The sequence below is a fragment of the Malaya genurostris genome, chromosome 1 (genome assembly GCF_030247185.1).
Source record: "Malaya genurostris strain Urasoe2022 chromosome 1, Malgen_1.1, whole genome shotgun sequence".
Classification (NCBI taxonomy): domain Eukaryota; kingdom Metazoa; phylum Arthropoda; class Insecta; order Diptera; family Culicidae; genus Malaya; species Malaya genurostris.
The window spans coordinates 60,243,233-60,267,357 of NC_080570.1; the positions used below are offsets into that span (position 1 = coordinate 60,243,233).

A 24,125-nucleotide genomic window follows, 5' to 3' on the forward strand; every position below is an offset into this window, starting at 1 on the left:
CATAATTGAAAATCCAGAACTCAGACCTAGAATCCAGTCCCGGAATTCAGTTCCAGAATCCTAGTTATGAATTTAATTCCAGAATCTACCCAGGTAACCAGTAAGCACTAATAATGGCATTAGTATGGCCTTTTATAAGCACCAAAAATGCTTATAGCTCTATATCTGCAATCTGAAAGCTCATCTGTTGTGAATCAATCAGAATTCAGCTTTCAAAATGCAGACTAAATAAGCATTATCTATGAATAGCCGTATATTTTGCCAAAGTCGGTCTCAATTCAGTTTCAAGTGCAATTGAAATGCCATTTAGAGATTATTTGCTGTCATAATGCGGCATTAGTATGTGCTTATTGGTAACCGGGGAATGATCAGTTCTTTCTAGAATTTAAAATCCAGGTGTAGAGTTTAGTTCAAGGACTCAGTTTTAAAAATCCGGCCCAGAATTTATGTTCTGAATTAGGTTACAAAATTCAATTGCATTATCTAGATTCAGAGATCAAGTGCAGAATTCAGAATTGGAACTTGCAGTTGTACAATTCAGTTCCAGAATTCGTTTTCGAAATCCCCTCCCAAAATCCAGTTAAAGAATTCAGTTCCAAAATACAGTTCCAGAATCCAGCCCCGAAATGATTTTCCTGAATTAATATTCAGAGTTCAGATTCTTAATTCGATTCCTGAGTTAATTTCCTGTATTAAGTTTAAAAAATCAATTCCAGATTCCAGTTCCAAAACTCAATATTATAATTTTGTTCCAGAGCTCTACTTCATAATTAAACTTTCATAGCACAGATCCAACCGGAATCACTGGATCGACCCAGGCATCCTTTCGGTCGGGCGTTGACGGGAATCGAAAGCGTCGGTTTCGGGAGGGCCTCCTTCGTCGGGGAACTCTAGTCGAGTAGCCGCCACAACACCGATTCGAGTCGTCGAGACGCCAGCGAACCGGAAGCCATGCTCCAACCGGAATCGCGGGACCAACCTCGGCACTCCATCGGGTGTCCCGTGTGTTGTAAGAGACTTGATGTCGGGAGATTCTCCTTCGCCAGGGAACTCTCCGTCGGAGTAGTCTAGATCTTTTGTCGGGGACTAGATGAGTAGATCGTCGCGTGGTACCGCTAGGATCGTCTGAGCGCCAGTGAATTGGAAGTCACGCTCCAACTGGAATCATTGGATCGACTTAGGCATCCTTTCGGTCGGGTCGTAGACGCGTACCGTAAGCCTACGTTCGGAAGGATTTCCCTCGTCGGAGAACCCTTCGTCGGTGTAGACTAGATCTTTTGGCGGAGACTAGTCGAGTAGTTCCGCGACGTAGCATCAGTTTTGGGTCGTCGAGGTGCCAGTGAACCGGAAGTTACCCTCCAGCCGGCATCACTGGACCGACCTCGTCATCCAACTGGTCGATCCCTCGAGAGCGGGATGCTGATCCCCATTCTGCATAAATCTGGGGAGGGTGCTGTGAGCACCAATAGCCTTCCACCCCGAAGTAATACCTAGCGGTGGTGCCGGGGAGGTAGGGTTGGAGATCCAAGGTGTTTTAGTGGGTAGTTCCAATCAACAGTTGGGTAGTCCTGTGGAGAGTCCCACACTCCGTGCGTAAATGCATTTCACCTTGTAAAAAAAGGACAGATCTAGAATCCAGGTCCAGAAAACAACGCCAGAATTCAAGTTTTTAACGCAGTGCTAGAATTTACGTTCAACTCAATACTACATTTCAATGACAAATAGCGGAAGATATGCGGCTTTTTCAGTCAACAGACAACTAATTTCCCTTGAAAAAGGTCATCAGAAACAACCGAAACGTCGGGCAATTTCAGAAGCAGATAGTTCACCTATTTGTATTTGACTGAGAAAGCCGTATATTTTCCGATAAAACTCCAAACCAGTCGTTATACAAAACCTTGATTTCAGTTGTAAAATTTGGGATAAGCTCAGTATTAGATTTCAGGAGACAGATATAGCGTAATGGGTGGTGAGTCGACGCTTTTCACGTAGCCCGCCTGAGTTCGATTCCCAACCCCAGCACATAGGATCAGAAAGTTTTTTTGGCCCGAAGAGGCGAAAAACCTAATGGTTAAAACTTCAAATCGATACAAAAGTAGATTTCAGAATGCAGAAATTGATGGCGCTTTCCATTGAGAAACACTGGTGACGTGGATTGCTCTGGTTTTGGATTTTAGAACATAAATGGCGATGAAACACCGTCAGAATATTGCATTTCTGCTCGAAAGTGCAACATCAGAGTAATCCATTCCACCAGTGTTTTTCAATGAAAAAACGGTATGAGTTTAGTTCTAGGTTTCAGTTCCAAAATTCCTATTGAGAGCTTATGTTCGAAACTTGATTGCAAAATTAAGGTCCATAGTTCAGTTCCAAGCTCACAAACCAGATGCAGAATTTAGAATACAGAATTGGAACTTGTTATTCTAGAAATCAGAACTGAACTACAATAACTTCTTGCAAAATCCACTTTCAGGATCGGGGACGGGTATAGTGTGATGGATTGGTCGATGCCTTTCACGCACCCCACCTGAGTTCGATCCCCAGCTCCGCACATAGGGTCAGAGAGTTTTTCTGGCCCGAAGAGGCGAATGACCTTAGGGTCCTTTATAATTAAAACAAAACAAACAAACACTTTCAGAATCCAGTGTCAGAACTTAGTTGTAGAATTTAGTTTCGAAGTTTCCTTATAGAATCCAGTTCCAGAGATCATTTCCAGAATTCAGTTTCAGATTCCAGTTCTAAAATTCAGTTGCAGAATCCAGTTCCGAAATTCAATTCCAGGATTCAGTTCTGAAATACAATTCCAGAATTCAGAGTACAGGTTCTTAATTATGTTCTTAATTTTATTTTCTGGATTTATTTCCATTTCCGGAGTTTAGTTGCCGAATCCAGGTCCAAAACTCAATTTCATTTTAGATTACAGTTTCAATAGCCAGAAATATATTTTTTCATTGAAACTCATATCTAGAACCTAGGCCCAGAATTCAAATTCTGAAACCAGGTCCCTATATTCCAATCCGAAGCTCAGTTTAACAATCCAGTTTCAAAATTCTAGTCCAGAGTACAGATTCTGATCCTGAACTCAGGGCCGGTGAAAGAGGTGGGTACGGTGGGTAGTGCTACCCACCCGAAAATTCCAAAGGTTATCCACCTGTAGTTTCCAGCGTAAAGCAATGGCAATAATAGTATTATTCATACCAAACAGAATATTTTTATTGTAACTCGGAGTAATAAATAAAATTAAAATTATAAAATACGAGTACTCAAGGTAGAGTAAGGATGTGAAGATATACCTAACAGTAAGGTAAGAAGTAACAAGCAAACAGAAGTCTTTTTGTAAATTAATATTCACCTTCAAGTAGAGAAGTTTAGCTTAAGTATCTAATCAATGCAAATAAAACAGTACTCAACCGTCGACTTACTCTCATTCGAGCCAACTATTTTTCTTTGGAGTATCTTTTTGAGATCAGTAAAGGACAAGTAGTCGGGACTAGGTTATTGAGAATATGGTGGATGAAGAAACAGATCGGAGCCCAATTCGTTCAATTTGGTAATTGTTTTCATTGACTTGTGGCACGGTGCTTTGTATTGGTTAAATATAATGGATTCTTCCTCGTATGAGACTGTTCATTCGATTTCGCTCTTTAAACGCATCAGTAATTCAATAAAATGATCACTTTTGATGGTACTTTCCATTCTAAAATAGTCGATGTTAATTATCCTCGATCATCTAAAAACTGACACTATGATTGTTCCGGCTACTTGTTGCGTTTTTGGATGGCTTTCTTCGTCTGAATGCGGATATGACCACGGAGAAAAATTTTGGATCCATGTTTCGTCCATTGTTTCATACCAACGCAACACAACGCCAGAAATCCTTTTTATTGCGACTAAACAGTGCTAAACAGCTCTTTGGATGGTTGATGCATTGTTGCTTTTGTTCTATTATGAGCGAACATGGCACCCATTTGGACAAGACCAAATTCGTGCTCAGATTTTCGCGTAAGATCGTTGATGTGCTAACCATCTCAGCACATCTAATCTCACGAGCTTTGATTTTGCGTTCATTCAACACGGTTGTCAAAACTCGCCTAATTTTTTTCCGTCTGAATGACGATATACCAGTAATCTTTGTTTTTAATGGATAACATTTCTCAACCCATTGCTGAGTGATGAGCTAGCGCCTTTTAAGAAGCAATGTTTTATCAATACAAGGAATTCACCATGTCTGTTTTTTCGTAAATTAATAAGTAACTTCACTTATATGTCGGTAGGTTTAGTGTGTACCACAAACACGATTGACGTGAAAATTTAACTCATGACATCTGAAGGTTGGTACTTTTGAAAAATAAGGTTTGTTTGACATCACAAACGGTCATCCCCGGAACTTTTTGAACAATTCAGCGGCTGAATTGTTTATGGATTTGTTTCGTGCGCCGTTCGATACCCGTGCGATACACATTTGGATCGAAAATCAGCTGTTTCTTCGTATTCGAGAAAATTCTTGATGACCTCGATCATGAGTTGGCGGTTCAATGCATAGGGCGCTGGTCTTATGAGCCAGTAGTCGTATGTTCGAGTTCCGATCTGAAAGGATTCTTAGTGTCAGTAGAATCGTAGCACCAGTCATGCAATGGTTCGGTACGCTATGAGTCGGGTGCGAAGTCTGTTGAAAAAGAACGTCAAATAGTTCTTCAAAAGGAATGTAATACCAAGACATTGGTTTCCGACCATGGAGAAGTGGATGAACGAGTCCAGCACTTTCTATCAGTGATTTTAAAACTAGTTAATAGTTTTATGTTCTATTCGTTGTTTTAATGCGCAATTTTGTTTCAAAACAACATACCAAAAATACTTCAGATCGAAATTTCATGCAAATTTATACCGAAACAAAATTTTGTTGACCTTTCTCATTTCTACTCATACATTATTTCTTCGAAATGATGGGTCGTACCCCCCCGTACGAAAAATTGCCCTCCTGGGCTTAACATGTTTCACCGGCCCTGCCTGGACTTATCGTATAACTATTTAAGTAACTGTATTGGTCTGAGCTTGGATTTTGATCCGGAACTGAACCTAGACTTATCATATTATTAGTTTTGATTCTGGTCTTGAACTTGGTCCTAAACCTAATCCTGGACCTGGAAGCTCAATTCCAGATCATGAACCTAGAGCAGGATCTGGACTCACCATATCACTGGTACAAGTCCAGAATCACATATTACGGTTTCAGTTCCAGATGCCGATCAAGTAACATAGTAGTACCTGGTCCGGTTGCACGATCAGGATCTCGATTTGAACTTGGACCAGTAATATACAAAGTTCAGGTCTTGCTGCCCTGTTGAGTTTGAGGTAATTTTGTTTCACATCGAAGCACTTGAACGATTCGTTTCATTCGTATACACGTTATCCGGTTATGTCACTGACATTACCCGCACGCCTTCTTCCTATGAAATAGGCCAGAATTAATTAAGTCTATTCCTTTCCTGCATCTTTCATCCAGACATCTATAATAAACCAATATATTTTACACTATTTCTTTATGTGGAATATTCTTCGAATAGTTTCTCAAAAATCCAACATGAAACTTGAGGAATTACCTATCGTTTCAGATTTTGTCGTATAATGTGTTCATTCTGTTACGAGTACTGTAAGAAAGTACAAGAATAATCACCGTACACCGAAATAATTCTTACGTTCAAAGTCCTTTTCAGGCAGAAGCTTTTTGTTGACATTCGACCAAACCAAATGAAACCAACTGCATCCGATCAATTCAAGCGATTGCCAACGTACTGCTCCTGCCAACTGTTACGAGACCACGCTTGTTATTTAAGAACTAACATCTGCTGGAAAGTTTTCCTGGTGCCAAATCTGCACTGCGGTAAAACGGTCATCCGACGCCAGTTGGCTCCATTTATCCAGCCTCGATTAAACATCCTTTCGCTTTATGAAGTTGGCCAGCGCACGGTTCTTCCGGGTATAACCTTATTTCTTTCAAATTTGAAGATTTCGCGTGTGATTGTGTGTGTGTGTGCTTGGTGTGTTTGAATAACATGTTTTTTTTATAACTAAACGAATACAACGGAAGGAATCGGGTGAAGTTTGCTAGCAGTGACTTTTGCTAATGCATTTCTAAAGTGTTCTGTTCGATCTGAAATATTTATTATTTTTCAAGTAACAACTTCCATGAGCTTTTGGATTTATATCGTTCGGTCACAGCATGCCGTGATATGTATTAAGCAATTTTGACTGCTATTGCCTCAAAGAAACCACCAACCGGAAAATTTATTCGGTTGCACAGAAAGGCAAAACAATTACCGCCCATCGGTCTCAAGGTTGTCAGCATAACTCAAGTTTTTCATTTATACATTTAGCAAGTATTTGCCCGCTTTTTCTTTTTGCTTTTTTTTGGCCAAGCCCCAAACCACGGCCGTTCCACATCAGTCCCGTAAATCACTGAGACGACGTGCACTGGACATCGGGTAAAGCTTTCCAAGTAGAGTGATTTTGGACTGGCATCCGTTGCTACCCCGATGTGGTTTGTTTTTCGTTGAGTATGCAAATTTCCATTTCCCAAAGTAAAACAAACAAAAAAAAGAGATTCAACTGTCAAATTGTGGGTAACCACCCGAAGTGTTTGCTTCGGACTGAATTCACAGGGGCCGAGTAGATTTAAAGCGCTACCGATTGTATATTGTCTAAAAAAACATTTACTTTTATATTACTTTAAAGGATTGCATTCGTTTGAGAAGTTAGTCGTGTTGGAAGAGAATGTGCAGCAAGAAATTTTATATGCACACTCAGAAACAATGAAACTTACAACTGACGTAACTTAAAGGATGCCGTACTTTCTTGAGTCATTAGCTGTGAATTTATTGATATGGTTCATTTTCACTTGTTTTGAGATGTGAATTTAAGGTAATTTCGACGCTCCGTTTTAGGTGCATCTATAGAGGCGTAAATTTATACGATTTTTTTAAGAGTGTAGGAAATATACAACTATTTTGATCTGAAAGCTGACACCAAATGCAATCTACTGGTTATAAAAACGTATAGAATATCGCGTTTAACTCAAAGATATGACTTAATCCGTGACGTGATTTGTGCATGGCGCCCAAGCGACGACACGACCTGCCACTCGTCTATTAAAACTGTATCGTAAATTTAACTACCCCTCAGTAACTTGTAATGTCAAAACTAAAATCCCATGAAAATGTCTAAAACTAGCAACCCATATTGGTAAATTGTTTATTTTTAGATAATAGTTACTACAGCCTTGGTTACGTTTTCTTTTCCATTGAAAAATATAAATAAAGCAAAGCAATTATGTGAGTAGAGCGATAGAAGAAAGAGTAAACGATTAAAAATAACCTTTTTATATGAAAAAGGCAAAAGGTAAATCTTATAATTTGTTCCTATATCGAAATGATTGTTTTGTTTTCGACGTGAAGACCTCAGAATCAGCAGTCTTTGCGTGGAAGTATTGAATAATTTTGGGTTTGAAAATTTTTTAGACTGCGGTCAACCTGAAACCTACTTAAGAAAATGAAACGGCTACGGACAATCGTGGACCGAATTGCCAAGTTGCTTATTACTGAGACTTAATTTCTGTAAGGACCATGGACATTTCTGATGAATTTCAATTCATCTACCATCGCGGTAGTCGAGTCAAGAATATCATATCTACGGTTCTACCGCCGAGTACAAACGAGGACGTGCCGTCGTTTTACAAAGTGATGTAGTGTGTATTTTACCGAATCAGATCTAATCATCTGAAAATTATAAATAAAAATCATAAACAATGGTGAAATAGTTTTGTTTTATTGTGAAGGGACTAAATTTAAGAATATTATTACCATTCAAATCATACTTCTAGTCCAAAAATCCAATGTAAATTAAAACTCAGATCGAACCCCAAGTGGGTCTGGTTTTACTTCTAGCGAAAATCCTATTAGAAACAGTTTTCATACGACAAGCAAGTTAACCGACGAAAAAAGTGTTCAAGTTATAAGACAACTCAGGACAATCAATCAGTTTGGAAGATGATAAATTTGGCGTGTTAGATTTTGCTATCCCCGCAAACAGAGCACAGGTTTCGCTATGATGCATTTTTTCCTTAGCAAAATTTTGGAATGGAAGACATCGGCCACAATGACCACTTCTTTGATGTTTTATCAAGTTACTTAGCTGTCGAAAATGTTAATTCATTTCGGTTGAGTTGATAGAACTGATTTTCTGCTGAAATAGTTAAAAATTTTAGATTTTCCTAGAAATACATTAAAATTTGAAGTATTATTTGAGTTAGGTTTGTTGGTTTGATTCTAACGAAAGAACAATTTATTTATTATTTGCGACACGTCGTGTCGTTTTAAGATTACTCAGAGATGACTGTCAGGAAATGGGATTATGATGTCGCCAAGATAGTCTAAGCCAAAGCATCCTCCGAAGGTTTCATCTGTGTGAAGGATTTTGTTCTTTGCGTGCCACTAAGCAACACAATTGGACTCTGATACAGAATCTAGTGGTTGACTTTTGGAGAAAGATCCTTTGAAAATTACGAAGGTTGTATCTTCATAGACGATAAAACGTATGAAATCATGGATTAATGTCAGCCTTTCTGAGCTCATTTTTTCGGTAACGATTTCGTTAGATCGCTTGTGATCTGGTAAGGTATTCGCAGTTGCGGAAAAAACAGGGTTTCGCGACAAACAAGACTGTTGATTCCCAAATAAAAAGCAGTACATTAAAGCTAACAATGACAGGGCCGGTGAAACGTGTTATGCCCAGGTGGATAATTTTTCGTACCGGGGGTAAAGACCCACTATTTTGAATTATTGAAATGATATTTATTCCTTAAAACTGTAAAATCGATTATAATGTTTCGTTTCGATATCACTTTGCATTAAACGGGCAAATTTGGAGAGTTTCCTGTATTTTGTACTGAAACAAAATTGCATATTTAAGAGCTCAATACGACATAAAACTATTGTGAAGTTGTTCGAACTGTTGACGTAAGACTACCCAGATAGTTTCAAAATCACTGCCAATATCTGTTTTGAACATTAAGGCAGCAGTCTTTTGTGTACCGTATAAACTTATTTGTGTCTGCGTATTTTCGAAATTAAAAAAGACGGGTGGGTAATGTCAGAGACATAACTGGATGTCGTGAATACGAAAAAACTGGCACACTCCCATCACTTTTCCGAATATCAGTTAGTTGATTGATTGTATGAATTGTGCAAGCTTTCCTCTTTTTCACTAATAGAGTTTGAAGCGATGCACCTACATTAAAGTACAGATTAGTTACATTAAACAGCTACTATTCTACAACCTTTTTAATTTGCTAATATAGGAGGCTAGGTACGACAAATTTGTAGTTTATTTTTATTGAAGCTATGAAGTTCGAAAATATCTGATTCTTCTCGAAATTTTAGTATGAGACAATTGCAATGGCATGGTCTTAAATGTATCGACGATCTTCGGTATGCAAGAGTCATTCTTATAATAATAATGATAATAATAATAATAATAATACAGATTAACTTGTATATATGGCAACCCTGTTTCGCATGGCATATTTTCACACGCCTGGAAAGTAGAATGCGCAAATCAAGTGGAAACATTTGTTCATTTTTGTTCTCGGCCGCATAGTAAAGTAATCACGACAAAAATACATATCGTCTGTCTGTATACGTGGCAACTCTGTTTCGCACGGCATATTTGTATACTAGTATAAAAATGTGTTCAACATCATCACTTTCGCTTTCGCATTGCCGTACGTAATTGAATGTGTTAGTGACGGTGCAAATTAATTTAACTTCCATCTTGATGAATCCTTTGGTAGGAAATATTGAGATCTGAGATGGTTCTCGTGTATGTCTTGTTTCGGCAATGGGCCCTGCTGGATTTTTTGGCTGCCTTTCTACCGGTTTTCGGTGTCATCGTGCTGACGGTGTCTCGTGCATTCCGATCGGGAAACAGTGAGACGACAGGTCCTCGATGTTACTCTCGTGTGTCTTGTTTCGGGAACAGTTTCTCAGCAAATGGTAGGAAAAATGAACCACTCAACTTTTATATGAATGCTCTTGTATATATGCAGACATCTCACGTTCTGATTGGCTTGTGCTGTCATGGGTTCAATCAAACAGGTTTTTCAATAGTGTACTATTGAAAAACTTCAATGTTGTTGCAATACACGATCAAGTTGAAAATTTTCGATTCTATTGGTAGTTAGATTATATAAATCCTTCTACAGATCACTGAGCTATGAGCTTTCAAAATACGAGAAAGGCAAACGCGCCTTATGAATCTTCTTTGATACTCGTTTATACCAAACATTTCAGAAAAGTTTAATTTTGAACTATTTGAGAATGTGTCACACAACTGAAAATTTTTTCATAAATTTATGATCATATTTCCGATGGCATGTGGCAAGAGTTATGTTGATTCATTAGATATAACAGGAGATATTCACGATCAAAAACTTATCACTCTCTCAGAGGGTAAATTTTGAAAAGGCGCCCCATAGTTAAGTAAGTCGTATTCACGACACAACGAAATTCGAATTTTGTTTACTCTAACCGTTTAGTTTGTTGGGCTTGATGATGGAACGTGCTGCGCTCGTTCATCCAATACTCCATGGTCGAGATCATCCTCCAGTTCCTCGAATACAAAAAAAAAAACTGCCGATTTTCGATCAAAATGTGTCTAGCGAGAATCGAACGGCGCACAAAACAAATCCACAGACTTCAATCACTGATATGGACACACATTGTTCAAAAAGTCCCTGGACTGACCCAGAGATGACCTCTTTTTACCTTTTTTTATATATATAAAAAATAGGTATAGAATTCGCTCAAACTTTCGAAAATTTTTCCGAGGCCCGGAGGGCCGAATGACATATACCAATCGATTCAGCTCGACGAACTGAGCAAATGTCTGTGTGTGTGTGTGTATGTGTGTGTGTCTGTATGTGTGTTGTCAACTAAGAGGTCGAGATCTCAGAGATGGCTGGACCGATTTTGATCAAACTAGTCGCAAATGAAAGGTCTCCCCGTCACCCAAAACGCTATTGAATGGTTTTGAGATCGGATGTTTACTTTTTGAGTTATTCGAAGTTTTATGTCAAAATTTTCAGTTTTTTGACAGTATCTGTCACAATTGACTTTGAAAACAGAATATGTTTTCAGACTTAGATTCCGCACGATAATACCTATTCAACAAACCATAGATTGTTAAAATCCGTCCATTTTTAACGGAGATATCGAAATTTTTGTGTAAACGACTTTTCCCCCTATTCCAGCAGTAGGAGTTTTGAGCGCTGTATGACAAAGCAATGCTTGGGAGCAACGGAAAACACGATTTTTTATTGTTACATACAATTGTTTCTTAGTACCAAAAAGACTGTGTAAAGCATCCTTTTTCATGACAATTTGCCTTGGACCGATTTTAGCACGGCTCGTTTTTGGCAACATAATCGTTCGAATATGACATATATAAACCAGATGATGGCAGATTTTTTTTTAATTATATTGTTTTAAACTACTTACAGCAATAAATGCTGGAAGAACATTACATCCATATACCATTCGAATCAGTTCGTCGAGATCAGCAAATGCGTGTGTGACAAATAATTTCACTCAATTTTCTCTGAAAATTTCTTTTCTACAAATTCAGATTCATACGAAAATTCGTATGCTTCCAAACAAAGTTCCTGAATTATGTTTGGTTCCGACCTCTGGTTCCGGAACTACAGGATGATATATGAAACGAAATCAAAATTGTGTAACTCATTCTTCTCGTAGATGGCTGAACCGATCTAAGATTCAAATGAAATCTAAGAATCATCTAAAATGTAAATGAAAAGTTTCAAGATTCTTTAAAACATCTTGCTCTTCAGTCAGATCCAACTTCCGGTTTCGGGGATACAGGGTGATTAGTATAAAAATGTCTATTTCACATAAATTAATCAGGTTTATCGGGTTAGCAGATTTGGATAGTCGATAAAAAAAATTAACTTTTTTCAGTTTTAGTGGTATTCAGTTGTCGATTCAGAAGGCACCTAAAAATTTAATTCGTGCTATGATTTCTCAAAGATGTCTTCACTGATTTTCAAATATTTTGAAACAAATGTAAACTATACAGCTATCAGGTGAATTTATCTGACTTCGGCCATACCGATTTTAGAATTCCGGTTCCAGTATAAAATCGTTTCACAAAGCTCAATCGTTTTCTCAAAAAAGCCTAATCAAATTTCAGAAACAAAAATTCAAATTGAATTAAACTTATATACAAAATTAATTAGTTTTATACATACATACAAAAATTAATGAATTTTATCCAATTAAGCTTCAAAGTTGTACTCAAAACTGTAATTTATTCGTCATATGGCTATACGAATCGGTTTGGGTTATGCTGGTTCCTGAATACCGGCTCTGGAAGTACCTTAAATTACCGTAAACTCTAAAGTGGAACTTACATATCATTACATGTTTAATCGATTATCACACTTCTAGATTTAAATTCGATTGTATTTGCAGTTTCGACATTACAGAGTAATGAGTGATTACAATCTCAAATTGTCGCTTAAAACGAGGGTCATTAAAATAATGTCATGAAAACTTAAACACCGAAGAATATTCATGCAAAAAACACATGCGGATTGATAAAAAAAGGTATCATCTCACTGCTAGGTGGATTAATCACGTTTTTTTTTAAATATCCAACCTTCAGATGACATGTGTCCAATTTTCTCGTCACCTCGTTCACCTTCTGAACTATAAGTGACGTGACTAATTCATTTTTGAAATGAATTCTGTGTGTTGATAAAACATTGATTTTCACAAGGAGACAACCGCCCAAGCCGGATCCATTAATTACTATGAAAAAAATTGAAAGATTTGTGGTATTTTGATTTTAACCGTGGCTAAACAGCGCATTCATCTGGAAAAATATAAGAAAATTTGCATTTGATTGATAAACGCAAAATCAAAGTTCGTACGATGCTGAGTTGAATAGACTTAAGTGAAAGTCTGGGCATGAAAGAGGTATTTTCCAAATGTGTGCCTCTTTCGGTCACTGCTCATGCTCATCAGCAATAAAATATAGTTTCTTACGTTGGTATGAAACAGTGGACGAAACATGGATCCACCATTTTTCTCCGAAGTCATATCAGCATTCAGACGGGGAAAGCCGTCCGAAAACGCAACGCGAGCTTATGTGTACGAAAATGTCGTATCTGTTAGAGTTTGAAAATGACAACCCAAGTCACTTCATTAAAACTTTAAACCCCACGGAAATCTACTGAAAACTTCTATAAGAGCATGTTACTGCCAAGTGGTTATAGGGTTTATAAAGCAAAGTGAAGATAAACCTGCGTTAAAACTCCAAGTTCAAGAAAAATTTGAAACCAGCTTTACAATCAACATTAAATTTATTCGGATGGAATGATTTCCGCTATGAATAAACTGTCGTTTTGATGATATTTTTCTTATTATTTTTACGTTTCGTCTATGACTCATCAGTGCAGAGCAGTTCAAACTGAACTGCTTAGTGCTAAACTCGGCAGTTCAATTTGAACCGCTAAGCAGACGTAAAGTTTCTGCTACTTACAGAACACTTTTTGTTTTGCAACGGAGTGCAATGTCTTTTCTGACGTGCCGAACGAAAACGTGTTTTCGACTATTTCTGGCCGATGCAGGTTTGGTCATTTAGGGGTTAGCCAAATTTTGTGCTAGGGCACATGACCGTTTTTATTATTTTTAAAATATTTTCCTTGACTATGTGTGTGTCATGTCGGCTTTGAATGCAATCGGTAAGAATATACTAGATTTCAATCACAAGTTCAAGACTTTTTCCCGACGTAAAAATTTCGTGCGCTTTTATTTTTATCTAGAATGTATGGATAAGAATAAGAATTTTAACTAATCGCCTTGAAATAAAGGCGGTTTTTGTGAAAATCTCCATGATTTATGAAAATTATTTTTTTATGATTCATCTTCATTTTTGTATGAAACTATTTCGTGGCGTTAAAACTTGTGCATACGTTCTGAAAATGAATGATGAAAGTCCGTCATATTTCCTAGTTTTTGCATTTCGAAGTTTATCTGATGTCAATAAATGCTACGGTATAGAATATCACAATGGCGGCCATGAAATTTTCTTGAATACAAATTACACTTAACCTAAGAAGCAATAAATCAAATAACCCACAACGAATGTGTCATGAATGTTCTTTAGAACCCTCAAATTTGCTCTGAGTGAAACTTAGATTTATGAAAGAATTTAACTGACAAAAATGTTTTAAAGAGACTGTTTAGAAGCAATATTAAGTGTGTTTGCATGGTTTAATTATAGTACAAAATGTTTTATTTTTAGTTCAGTTGTTAGTCTAGGTAAAGGGTTTTATAGAAGCTGTAGAAACTATGATATTACTTGTTAAAAGAGACACTTGTTATAGTTGTCAGGTTGTGATTGAAAATGAATTACAAAACTCCTATGAATTATAAAAGGTGATTTTTTTGAGGTTATGATTTTCATGCATTATTATTTGCTCAGTATGCTCTGACATTTCATCATGAATAGACTTACTAACGAGCAACGCTTGCAAATCATTGAATTTTATTACCAAAATCAGTGTTCGGCTCGAAATGTGTTTCGCGCTTTACGCCCGATTTATGGTCTACATAATCGACCAAGTGAGCAAACAATTAATGCGATTGTGACCAAGTTTCGCACTCAGTTTACTTTATTGGACATTAAACCAACCACACGAATGCGTACAGTGCGTACAGAAGAGAATATTGCGTCTGTTTCTGAGAGTGTTGCTGAAGACCGTGAAATGTCTATTCGTCGCCGTTCGCAGCAATTGGGTTTGTGTTATTCGACCACATGGAAGATTTTACGCAAAGATCTTGGTGTAAAACCGTATAAAATACAGCTCCTGCAAGAACTGAAGCCGAACGATCTGCCACAACGTCGAATTTTCAGTGAATGGGCCCTAGAAAAGTTGGCAGAAAATCCGCTTTTTTATCGACAAATTTTGTTCAGCGATGAGGCTCATTTCTGGTTGAATGGCTACGTAAATAAGCAAAATTGCCGCATTTGGAGTGAAGAGCAACCAGAAGCCGTTCAAGAACTGCCCATGCATCCCGAAAAATGCACTGTTTGGTGTGGTTTGTACGCTGGTGGAATCACTGGACCGTATTTTTTCAAAGATGCTGTTGGACGCAACGTTACAGTGAATGGCGATCGCTATCGTTCGATGCTAACAAACTTTTTGTTGCCAAAAATGGAAGAACTGAACTTGGTTGACATGTGGTTTCAACAAGATGGCGCTACATGCCACACAGCTCGCGATTCTATGGCCATTTTGAGGGAAAACTTCGGAGAACAATTCATCTCAAGAAATGGACCGGTAAGTTGGCCACCAAGATCATGCGATTTGACGCCTTTAGTCTATTTTTTGTGGGGCTACGTCAAGTCTAAAGTCTACAGAAATAAGCCAGTAACTATTCCAGCTTTGGAAGACAACATTTCCGAAGAAATTCGGGCTATTCCGGCCGAAATGCTCGAAAAAGTTGCCCAAAATTGGACTTTCCGAATGGACCACCTAAGACGCAGCCGCGGTCAACATTTAAATGAAATTATCTTCAAAAAGTAAATGTCATGTACCAATCTAACGTTTAAAATAAAGAACCGATGAGATTTTGCAAATTTTATGCGTTTTATTGTTTAAAAAAGTTCTCAAGCTCTTAAAAAATCACCCGTTAAAATTGTTACTTGGGAATGGCTTAAGAAATAATAAAAATAAGACATTTTTCGTTACTAACTAAAGTTTTCATATTATTTTAGATTACCTATAATATATAGATTTATTTAGTCGAATCGATGCGTAGAAATATTTCCAAGCAGTATCTGTAATGATATTGGAAATCAGTTAAGAAAATGTTGAGATGTAGATGTTCAAAACCTGACCACTGTTTGCACGTTTTTTTTTTTGTATTTTGAATTTGCACCCCGGCATAGAAAACAAATTATTATTATTAATACTATTTTATTTCACCCCGGTTTTAACCATAATTGGTCATTCATTGGGGGGAGATTTGGATTGAGTTTATTTTCGTAAATAAATCTTTCAGTAATTTTACTTTCACCTTCTACCAGAGGAGGCGAACTTAAGCATCTCATCAATGCAAATCACTCGAGTCGCTGGTAAGTATAAAGGTATTTTACCATTTACTATTCGAAACGGCAAAAGAAAAAGTTACCAGAAGTCGTTGCGAGAGCATTAAGAAGAGACGGACCCTTGTCCACGTCTCACCTTTCTGTTAAATATCATTACATCCTTGCTCTACCTTGAGTATAAAAATTCGATAATTTTGATTTTATTTATTCCTAGTTACAATAAAAATATATTTGAAATTATAAATAATAACAATAATACCATTGTTTCCGTTTTTGGTTAATCACCCACCTTTGAATTTTTCGGATGGGTAGTACTACCTACCATACCCACCTCATTCACCGGCCCTGCACAATGAAATTTGATTTGTCACTACAACGGAGAAAGTAGGGTAAAGTGTTATAATATGCCCCCCTTAAGAAAACATTGAGATATTTCCAAGTGTATTGATATATTTTCCTCGAGAATGTAAGTATTTCATTGCAATACGGATGAGGAACATAACTTTCAATGACTCCAATAGAAAAGATGAGAATTGATTGATATAAACACATTTTCTAAAACAGCCACATTCTTAGTTTTTTTTCGCTCGCCTCAGACAGAATGCCCCAGCAGCCGTAAAATGTGTCTCACAACAAACCAGTGGCATGACACACAACAAAAGACATTTTATCCCACAACAATGATGCATTATGCTTCTTAAAATGTCCATAAAGTTACTGTTTTGAGATAATCAGTATGTCAAAGAAATGGCGGATAAAACATCTATTTAGTCGAAGCAAAACCTTACATCGAAAAGCTGCCAAATGAAATTTTTAGTTTTTTCATACTTTCCTGCAAACGACAATCACCAAACTTGCATAGCAGAAAGATCCTACGAGAAGATAGTGTTAGTAATAAAACTTTGGTTCAGAAAAGTCTTCAAAGCTTAAGAAAGGAAAGGGGGCATTTTGGCTAGCAGGGGAGCTTCATAAGACTTTCCCCTACTACAGTGACATCAAGACAATGGGATGGATATCATCGAAAAGGACATCAACCCACCTGGATGACTTTAATTTCGCCTAACTGCAAAATATTGAGCAATTGTCTAACAGAGGCTGAAGAAGAACAGTTAGGTCGGGACTCGGGAAATGGTAGAGATGAAGCGACGGTCGCTCAGGCTGACTAACAAAGTACTAGCACTCATTCACGGTAGATTGAAAGATGCGTTTAATGTTGACGGCACTGAATGCTGATGGTAAAATAAAATGTTTTACTTGGGTGCAAACATTGTTCCAAGTCCCGGCCTGTAAACGTCATTTTTCTCAGGGTTTCAGTGTGTTCCGTTGCCGAGCCATGGAGCTCCGTCGCAACCATAAACGATCATAAAATATGCCAAGACACATTTTCGCACGTGCCAAACGCGATCGTAACAACCGATATCCTCGCGCACATAGTAAATTCATCGATTCGCTTATGAGTAATGCAACAGACATCCGCAGTTCGCGCCAGAAGCAATTCCCATAAAAACAATGTCCGAGTTCAGTGCTCCCGCGAGCACCGAAGAAGTAACAAACATACACATCAAACCGAAACGTACACTTATCCCGGCGGAATAATTTCCCTTTTTCACACCGACGACGACGACGATGAAGCGAGCTGATGATGGCCGAACGACGCACGGCAGCAGTTCACTCCGACTCGGTTCGGCCCGGCGATCCCCCAATACTTAAATAGTTGCGTGCTGGGCAGCAACAGGCACCGACCGGGGCAGTGCGCGAAAAAGTAATAAAATTTATTCACTTCTCCTCTTCATCATAAATAACGGAGTTATTTATTGCTTCACCTTCCTTTCGAACCGGTGCGAAAACACTATGCTCCGTAGTCCGTAGTTCAAGCGAGGGCCTGGAGGAAATTCTGACCGTTCCCCGAAACGGTCCGAGAGACGTGTGCGGTGTAATGATTTGGTGAAAGCAACGAGGGTTGCCGGGTTCTAGATTTTTTTGATGGAAAGTCTAACCTTTTGCGTTTCATTTACATATCCGTGGCACTTTTTTTTGCTCCTCTCGCATGATTCAATGCTTCCCACTTCCGTGCGGCAAACCACATTTCTACCCTACACAAAAATCTCAGAATTGCGGAAGCAAATGATGTCTTCATGGTAATAACCAAATCATATATATATATATATATATATATATATATATATATATATATATATATATATATATATATATATATATATATATATATATATATATATATATATATATATATATATATATATATATATATATATATATATATATATATATATATATATATATATATATATATATATATATATATATATATATATAACAGGGCTGAAAAGTCACCACTTGTGGCTGAACACCCAATTTAAATCTTAATAATTTAATTTTAACTCATATTCCAATAAATAGTTATTTAAAAAAAAAAAAAAAAAAAAAAAAAAAAAAAAAAAAAAAAAAACCACATTTCATCATATGTGTGCGGGGTTAGGACCATTAGTGAGTGTCCTGAAAATTCGACGCAGTGCCGTCATCGCGGTACTTAGATTTAATGGTGTTCCGCATAATCAAATTTATAAACCAAAACATATTGTAAATGAGTTCGTGATATGTGCAATATGGCAGCTCATTTATGGTTTTCATTAGAGCAGGGACTCGATTTCGATCGATTTGAAGCCAACTGACGAAACCGCTAGAACGTTAATTATAAACAGTTATTGTGCCAATTTGAACAACCCGCAAACTCGAAAAGACCATAGGGATTTCTCAGAAGGTAATGGAAACATTGTTTTAGCTGAGTTACAGCAAATCTGAACTTTTCGAATTGTAAAAGTTTCCCGATAAATTTCCAACGGAACTCGGAAATTAAATGACTAAATTTAAGACACCTTAAATCACTCCGAAAGGCATTAAAGGTTTTCCTGAGGCCGAAGAATTTTGAAGATCTTATTATATATCAGATGGCTTCGCTTGGTGCCTTGGTAAAATCAGTGAATAATAATAGTTACACTAAACCTACAAAAAGTCTAACGTTTCCGCAAATACCACTTATCGGAAAGTTCATCTGTTACAAAAACCAAAAACATAAAGCCAGATAACTTTCTCAGATAGAAAAACCCTCACCTGAATTGGCACTTTCCTAAACATGGAACTTTTGCGGAAGTATTTTGGTTAGAATGCTTCGAAATATTTTCGTGTCTCATTTCCGAGAAAATTTTTGCGAAAACTAAAGGCGACTTCAAAAAACTCTAAAGAATGTTTCAAATTCTTCATGAAGATTAAATTTTGCTGAAATAACAATTAAAAACGTGATTAATCCACCTAGCAGTGAGATGATACCTTTTTTTAATCAATACGCATGTGTTTTTGCATGGATATTCTTAGGTGTTTTAGTTCTCATGACATTATTTTAATTATCGTCGTTTTAAACGGCAAATTGAGATTTTAATCACTCATTATTCTGTAATGCCGAAACTGCAAAACATATCGAATTTCAATCTTAGCGTGTGACAATCGATTGAACATTCCATGAGATGTCGAAGTAAGTTACACTTTAGAGTTTTTCGTCATTATTTATGGTACTTCGGTATTCAGGAATTAGCATAGCCCAAAATGATTCGAATGGCCATAAATTATTACGCCAAACAATTTACATGAAATTTATAAACTCATCATCTGTAATTCCAGAATCGTATAAAATTCACCGATTTTGTATGGGACCTTAAGTCCTGTGATATTTGTTTTTGAAGTTCGATTTGGTCTTTTTTGAGAAAATGATTGAGCTTTGAGAAACGATTCGATATTGGAACCGGAATTCTAAAATCGGTGTAGTCGAAATCAGTTAAATCCACCTGAGGAGTGTGTAGACATCTTTGAGAAATTGTAGTGCGAATTAAAATTTGGGGGTACATTCCGAATCCAAAAACGAATACCGTTCAAACTAATATAAATTTATTTGGTAATCGACTATCCAAATCTGCACCTGATTAATTTATGTGAAATGGACATTTTTATACTAATCACCCTGCATTTTCTAAATCAGAAGTCGGATCTGACTAAAAAGTAAAAGGTTTTATAGGATTTTAAGACCTCTCATTTGAATCATAGATGATTCTTAGATTTCATTAGAATCTTAGATCGGTTCAGCCATCTACGAGAAAAATTAATTGCATTATTTTAATTTCGTTTCACATATCATCCTGTGGTTCCGCAATCAGAAGTCGGATCCAAACGTAATTCAGGAACCTTGTTTGGGAGTATACGACTTTTCATATGAATCTGAGTTTGTAGAAAACGGTTTAACCATCTCCGAGAAAATTGAGTGATATTATTTGTCACACACGCATTTTCTGATCTCGACGAACTGAGTCGTATGGTATATGGAAGTCATGTTCTTCCAGCATTTATTGCTGTAAATAGTTTAAATCAATATAATTATGGAATTACTTCCAACTCGATGCGATAATGCTGGTACATATGCCATATTCGAAAGATTATGTTGCCAAAAATGAACCGTGCTAAAATTGGTCCGAGGCAAATTGTCATAAAAAAGGATGCTGTACACAGTCTTTTTGGTACTTAGAAACAATTGTATGTAACAGTATAAAAAATCGTGTTTCATGTTGCTCCCAAGCATTGCTTTTTCATACAGCGCTCAAAATTCCTTCTACTGGAATAAGGCTTACACAAAAATATCGATATCTCCGTTAAAAATGGACGGATTTTAACAACCTATGGCTTGTTGGATAGGTATTACCGAGCGAAATCTAAGTCTGGAAACATATTCTGTTTTCAAGGTCAAATGTGACAGATACTGTCAAAAAACTGAAAATTTTGACATAAAACTTCGTATAACTCAAAAAGTAAACATCCGATCTCAAAACCATTCAATAGCGTTCTGGGTGACGGGGAGACCTTTCATTTGCGACTAGTTTGATCAAAATCGGTCCAGCCATCTCTGAGATCTCGACCTCTTAGTTGACAACACACATACAGACAACACACATACAGACATACACACATACACACACACACAGACATTTGCTCAGTTCGTCGAGCTGAATCGATTGGTATATGACATTCGGCCCTCCGGGCCTCGGAAATTTTTTCGAAAGTTTGAGTGAATTCTATACCTATTTTTTATATATATAAAAAAAGGTAAAAATGGTGGATTCGTAATGTCAGAAACGTAATTGTATGGCCTAAATATACGAACAAAACTAGTAGTGTATCGGCTTTCAAATATCGATGTTCGTTAGTTGATTGATTGTGTGAATCATGCAAACTTTCACTTCTTCGCATTCAGATTTGTAACGAAGCATGATCTATTCACAATTAATTAGTACAATTTAAGCGTAGCAAAAGAGATTAAAAACTAGAAGAATCAGTCCCATTGGGTAATCAATTATACTTTATCATTGATATAGAATTGTACAAGAGCCCCAACGCAAATCTTGTATAGGGTGTCCCCAGAGAAAATAACCCAGCGGCGTCAAATTGTAGCTTCGCGGAGACTAACTCACATCAACATTTCTGCTGGTTTCATTTTCGATTTTCAAAGATTGTTCGCAAAACATCGATTGTTTCGTTAGCCGTGTGGCACGTAGCACCGTCCTGTTGAAACCAAACATTTCCTATAAATAAATTTCGTGAATCAACCTTTCAAATAAATGTATAATAATTGAAATCTATCAAACCGTTTTTTTATATTTAATGTATTTTAAAATTCAAAAGTTTTCGAACTTCAAGCACCAAGAATGCAGACTGTTCGTCATAATTTGTATTTGTTGTTTATACGACTAAATTATAAGTTGCCGAAATGTATGCAATTATATTCAGTACTATAAAGCTTTAACGAATGGTATTAAGGTATTTGTTCGCTTTACGCCGAATTTGTGTTCAAGTTTGGCTTGTATGCAATTATTTTTATAGCGTTGAACCACATTATCGAAATGACGGAATCGATTCTGTGCTAGAATTTTCGCCTGAGTTGGGTGCTCAATCAACCCGATTGACAGCGACATTATAAATGTCATTGAGTTTTCGCTCCCTTTATGAATGTGTTAGTGTAAAAGTTGGGCGACTTAAGTCATTTTACTATACTCCAGCTAGAGGAACAAATGATGCTGACCAGCGATGTCAGATCTACGGAAATCTCCGTAGATCTACGGATTCGAATTCGAATTTTTTCTACGGAAATTTAAATTTATCAACGGAGAACTACGGAAATAAGTTTTGTCTGGCGAGCAAAAAAAAAGCGCAATCTACGGAAATGACACTACTACTATCTGACATCGCTGATGTTGACTAAGACAGGACTTTTTGTTCATTTCCAGCGAATTCCAACGGTTTATGCTGGAATTCTAAGAAAACTTACTATTTACTAGATCTGTATATCCGAAAAACTTGAAGATTTAAATTTATAAGTATCGGTTATAAATTTCTTATTTAAAAATAGACTGAAAATCAGCACAAAAACAAATAAATGGGAAAGAATAACAGGAAACCGAATTCACAATTCGTTCCGCATCTTCTCAATCAATTCCGATAGATTTCTGAACCAACCGGTTGGAGGCGAAATTTATTTGGAATTCATTATGATTTCCACATGGAATTCCGAATGAAAATTTCTCACCAATTTGGAAATGATTCGGAATCCATGCTAATGTAGAGAGTTTCGCTTGGAGATGTGTTACATAGAGATTCGTGTTCGCATTATGGTTTTTCGTCTGTGATTTTGTTGGAACAAATTCCACAATTAAATGTGTTTCAGTAATTTAAATTGGAAGTTAATCGTAAGCATTCAAAAACTATTTTCCAATTCATTCAATTCCCAAGCTTTTCAGTCAAAAAATGCGTATTACATTTGATCAAAGCAAGCCTGTCAAAACATGTATCGCTTTTCATAATGTTCGTGGCTTGGCTGCAAACTTTCTCTAGTTTGTTTCATGTGAGACTGAAGCCTTAGTAATAATTTCGTTCATTTTTAAAGATTGGCATGCATCCACAGTCTTGCTGGTGCGCTAAATGATCAATCAAAGCGATGCTTCCTAGCTGACAAATCTCTTACTCCTTCAAAGCCATCGTATTCGTTAGAAATTGCACAAGCTATGTGAGAAAAGCAATAAGTGTACTTTTATATAAAAGTTTCGTTATCTTGATTTTGTAATAATACTAACAAGTGGGTACAAATTCAATAAAAGATTTACAAATTTACATATTTTTCACCTGAAAAATATAGATTTAAATGTGGCAGCCCTGCACGCTATACGAAATTGAACAAAGCACGCTGCGAACGGAACAAAGCAGCAAGTACCGACGCGTACCAGTTTTGCATCGTCATTTTGAATAACGATTTAAATGTTTTGACACTCATCGCCCCATAATTGTGGAACCTGAACTCGGATCTGGATGAAATTGCACAGTATATTTAAGGCCATCGTCCAAGTACCATGCGCGCGGGTGGTTTTAGGAAATTTTTGATGGAAATCTTTACAAGTTTGCCAAAACCAAGAACATACAGACCTTTCTAAAACTTGTGTCTATCTGCAGGGCAAAAATGGCTGAAAAATTTGGAGGATTTTCCGAGTGTTATCAAAAACAGCTCTGGAAAATGAGTGTTTTTGTGATCTTTCACAATTATTTTTTTTTCGAATAAACCTTTTTCTGGCTGCAAGGATTACATTCAGACACATTTTTGGAAAAGCTTTCCACGCTTGTCATGGAAAATCAACGAATTTCATATAACCTATTTCGTTGCATTTTGACGAATTGGAAGTACTAAATGAAATACAAATTATTTCGCAACGATGCTTATAATTTATAAACGGAATAATGTTAGTTTTGTGAAGTGTGAAATTTAGAAAATTTTACACAGAAAGTAGTCCCAAACTAGTTTTATATATTCACTAACTAGCAAGATCTGCCAACTA

The 24,125-nt window shown here is 36.8% G+C and overlaps 1 protein-coding gene and 1 long non-coding RNA gene across 4 annotated transcripts in view; one reads left to right on the forward strand and one right to left on the reverse strand.

Annotated features, from left to right (window-relative positions):
* The window catches only part of LOC131440203 (band 4.1-like protein 4A), a 539,736-nt gene that overhangs the window by 375,207 nt on the left and 140,404 nt on the right, over positions 1 to 24,125 (reverse strand). The window lies entirely within an intron of this gene.
* Positions 7,253 to 7,810, forward strand: LOC131440204 (uncharacterized). The gene is made up of 2 exons (XR_009231352.1): positions 7,253 to 7,395; positions 7,515 to 7,810. It is a non-coding gene; the product is annotated as an uncharacterized LOC131440204 (long non-coding RNA).